Source organism: Crocodylus porosus, unplaced genomic scaffold (assembly GCF_001723895.1).
Source record: "Crocodylus porosus isolate Cpor-Errol unplaced genomic scaffold, CroPor_comp1, whole genome shotgun sequence".
NCBI lineage: Eukaryota > Metazoa > Chordata > Crocodylia > Crocodylidae > Crocodylus > Crocodylus porosus.
Genome location: NW_017728915.1, coordinates 24,275,326 through 24,279,822, shown reverse-complemented (window position 1 = coordinate 24,279,822; position 4,497 = coordinate 24,275,326).

Here is a 4,497-nt window from a genome sequence, read left to right as displayed (position 1 = left end):
ATGACGCTCGCCAGCTCCTTGAGTACCCTGGGGTGTAGATTGTCAGTGCCGGCTGACTTGAAGGTATCCAGCTTCTCAAGCTGTTCCTTCACAAGGTCAGCATTAATAGAGGGCAGGGGATCTCCATCACCCAGACCTCCCTGTCCTGTGGTGGGCCACGGGAATGGGTCTCTACTCATTAGGCTGCAAAACAAGCTTGTGTGACAGATAAGACCATCTCATTTTCTCCGGGGTGTTTGCTGCTCAAGGTCACTCAGCAAGGCAGGGCACAGACAGTCCTGGCTCCCAGCCTCCTTGCCCTAACTCTTAGATCAGACTCCTCTTTTCCTGAAGCCTTTTCACAGCCAAATAAGTGAGACAGTTTTTTTTTTCAAGGAAAATGATTAGCAGCTGATTTTTATAATAAATTAATCTGTACAGCAAGTGCCAGTAATAGTTAAGAGGACACAGATAGTTCTCTGCTTTAAGAATGGGACACTAGCTGTAGTACCCCACAGTACTGTAGATTATTTATGATAACCACGGTTTCACTCCATACTCCACCTTGAGCAGCAAACAAATAGCAGTTTGTTTTACCAGTGAGTGGAGCAGCATAATGGTGTGATCTCCTGATACAGTCTGGAAGCATGCAAAACTGCATTTCATATTTTCCTATGTGGATGAAATGGTTAGGGTACTGATGGGAGTGATCACAACTATCACACGCATTTTACCTCTCCTAATTTGAAAAAGTACAAATGAAGTTAAGTTAGATACTACATTTTCTTTAGAAAGACTGCCACAGAGAGGATGCCAACTTATCAGTTACTCTTTTTTGTAAGGCGTCAAATACCAACTTCCAAATCTATGAAACATTGTCTGGTATTATTGCTCAATATGCACATTCCATCTACCTCATCTGGGCACTTGTAAAGACTGCAGCTTTTGATTAAGTGTTGTGCTGTTTGTTGGACACTGCATTCACACAGGAGTTGTCCAAGATGTCCACCTTGTGAAGCACTGTTTTGAAGCATTGTTATCCAGAGCATAATCTGTTCAGCTTGACACATGCTTCTCTGACAAGGTCATGCTCAATGGGGTACTTGTTTAGTGTTGGTATAAAATGCTGCAGGAATAGGTCTGATCTTTCCCAGTAGTTGGCCCACTCCATTGCTGCCCATAGGTTTGGTTCAGCATCCCCAGTCTCTTCCAGGAGCTTGTGGGCTTCATGTGTACATGAAACATACTGTATACATGCATACTGCCCATGGGTGACCTGTCTACTGTAGACTTTTTCAACCCCAAAGCACAGGTCAATGGGAAGAAAGTACACCCAGCAGCTAACAGACTGACTCCAAAGGGGCTACTGGTCAGCCGTAGATGCTGCCCAAAGGAATACCCAATGCCATGAGCTGTGGTATGACACTAGGGTACGAGAACAAGATCTCCAGCCCAGAGACTGCATATTGTTATGGAACCTAGGAATTACAGAAAAACACAAAATTTCTGATTGACAGAGAGCCGAGCCTTACACCATCATCAGGCAGTTGGATGACTTCTCAGTGTATCAAATTGAGCCCAAAGATGGCCAAGGGAAAAAGAAGACAGTCCACCAGAATTTGCTGCTACCAGTAGAGGAGCTTGTAGGGCCTACATTAAATGCTGTTAAGGGAAGTCCCATAAGATGTCATTCGGGGCTGCAGGTGAGAACCCAAGCCATATGGCTTGAGAAGGAGGCACTTCCCTTGATGAAAGTTGAGTCGGAGTCTGAGTCCAAAGTTGAATACCGCACAGAGCTCCAACAAAGTATGGAAGTCTAGCAAATTCCCTGCTTGGGAAGTGCAAGCAATAGAGAGCCCATTGGTGTACCTGAAGAGCTCACCCCATACAGAGCCAACCTCCTTAGAGGAAAGAGCCCCTGAGTCTCTTGCCAAACAAGAACAAGTTTCCCTGCCTGAAGACAAAGTCAATGAAAACAGCCCGACTGAAGTGAGTGAAGTGCCTTGGAGCAACGAGTCTTCCTCTGAGGAAGTTGATGCCTTTAGGCCAGTCTGAACCTGGAAACCTGTAAAATGTCAGACCTCTGACACTCCTGGAGTCACTGCAGAGGTGCTGATCTCCACACCATGGATGCAATAAATAGGTTTACCTGCCACAAAGCTACCCCATTTACCAGGGCAGTAAATTCCAACACGGCAGGATGTGATGAACAGTGAAATCACGTGACCTAAGAGAACAAGGTCCCAGGGTGCACTCAGCCAGGCAGCAGCATGGGACAGCATGGCTCCTGGGAGACCGTGTGATGCAGGCACCCATTTTGGAAAGAGGAAAATGACTCCCCAGAGATCATGTGAGAAGGGCAGATGAAGCCCGCTTTGGAAGCAGCCATCCTGAGAATAAAGGATTGCCGGGAGAGAAGCCCAGAGGCTGAGGGAGAACTGGAAGGACAGCATCCTGTGCTCAGAGCTGCCCAAGGCTGAGGAAAGCACAGGCTGTGCTATGGGCTGGAGGGTTAGGAAGCCCAGCTGCAGCATGTCTCTTGCTCCTTTTCCGCTCCCCGGTGGGGATGGGAGACTTGAGAGGGCTTGATCCAGCTCACGACTTGCTGGGAGGCAGAGCTAGGGGCCATTAGCCCTCGTCACATAGGGCAGGGCTCCTGTGAAAAAGAGTTAAGACCTGAGGGAAGGGGGCAAACTTTGACTGCCAGGCAACCGGGGGTGTGCAGGTGTTGGCAGGGGAGGCTGCCAGAGTTTCAGTCCAAACCCTGCTCCCTGTGTGTCAGGAGACAAGGGTCTGGGCAGGGTAAGCTATCTTACAGGAATTTCAGTGAGGGAGCACCTGTCTGTAGCACAGCAACCCCTGGGGAACGCCTCGTGAGACCCTCACAGAAAGGATCCGCCCATGCTTCCCGTGGGACGGACACGGAAGCAGCTCCACCTTCCTGGGCATCTGGTCCAGGTTGCCCATGTACACATATCATCCAAGGCCATCATTGTGCACAATATTATCAATTGGGGGCGTGAATAAGTTTCTGAGAGTTTATCAGTTGTGTATTAATTAGTTTCCTTTTCTTTAACCCTTTGTAAGTAAAGTGTACTTAGTTGTAAATTGCATGGTGTCTAATCAAAGGTCCAGGGACACTAGGTGCCTTGCTGTGAGGGGAACGTCCAGGAGGTGGGTGGTTCCAGGCTGCGGGCACCTCCAGGGATCTGGAGTTGGGTTGTGGTTTTTCAGGTAGCCCCACAGCCAGGCTTAAATGCAAACAGTTTACAACTTCTAAGTCTCTTAAGCTTCCACCTGTTTGGGTCTTCAGTTCACAGTTGATGGAACAGGTGATTTTCATCATCTCTTGCCTCTATTTGCCAATAATGATGTTAGGGTCTGTCTTCTTCTATCACTTGGTCTAATGCCTGAAAATACAGGGAATACATCTGTGTGTGTGTGTAAGTTGTGCAGCCTGTTATAAGTCTCAGCACACTGTTAAGTACAGCGTCGAGCACTTTGCACTAGGCAAACCCCATGTTGTGCTGGCTAAACATCTTAAGGCAGCTACGCCTGCAGAGACTTCACTGCTGACCTTCCAAATGTAATGTTTATAGGTGAGAGAATGATCTAATGTGACTCCTAGGCAGGTTGGGGTATACTCCTGGGGAATTATGTGGTTGCCTACCCCGGTATTCAGTGTGCTCTTGGCTCAACACCTGCCCAGATAGAAGAGTTACGATACTGATTTACTGATGCTCAACTTTAAGTGCCACTTGTGGAGATAATCAGCAATGAGTTCCATGTCAGATGTCAGAAAGCACCGTGAGTTAGATCAATCTTCCTGACCCAAAGGATGTTAACTGTTGGGTCAGGAGGGTGAGAGATGGAGGTCCAATTTGGAGCCCATCCAGGAAGAGAGGTTGTGTGTCTGCAACCTCTTCCCCTAGCTCTGCCTCCTCTCTCCCAGCATCCATGCTGACCCAGGATGGGAGGGGGAGAAGGCAGGGGAGGGAGGTCCATACTGCGGTTTCCCCAGCCATGTTGGAGTGGGTGGGGGGTGGATTGGGGCCCCCCACCTCAGGAGGGCCCCAATCCACCTGCCCCACCTTCCCGTACCAGGTGGGCAACCCCCAGAACAAGCTCCCTCCACTCCCTGCCCCCCCCTCCCATTCTGAAAACAACACCAGGAGCAGGGCTGGGCTCTGTCAGCTGAGCCCTGCTCTCAGCAAGCGCAAACAGAAGTTACTGACGGTGCTCCACTTTGGTGCTAGCACTGACCGTTGGGAGACTCCATTCTTCAGAGTTCGTACTCTGGAAGAGGAGGTGTATGCAAGTATACTAGATCTATACTTTCCAATCATATGAGACCATGCTGGGGTCAAGATGAAGCTACATGACGGGGAGGTCATCTAGCTTTTATAAGAAATGAAGAAATGGTATACATAAAAAACCCCGCAAGAAAAGAGCATGATTAAGGCTGTAAAGTCAGCCAAATGGGGATACTTATACCCTTCCATTTCACAGGGCTGTTGT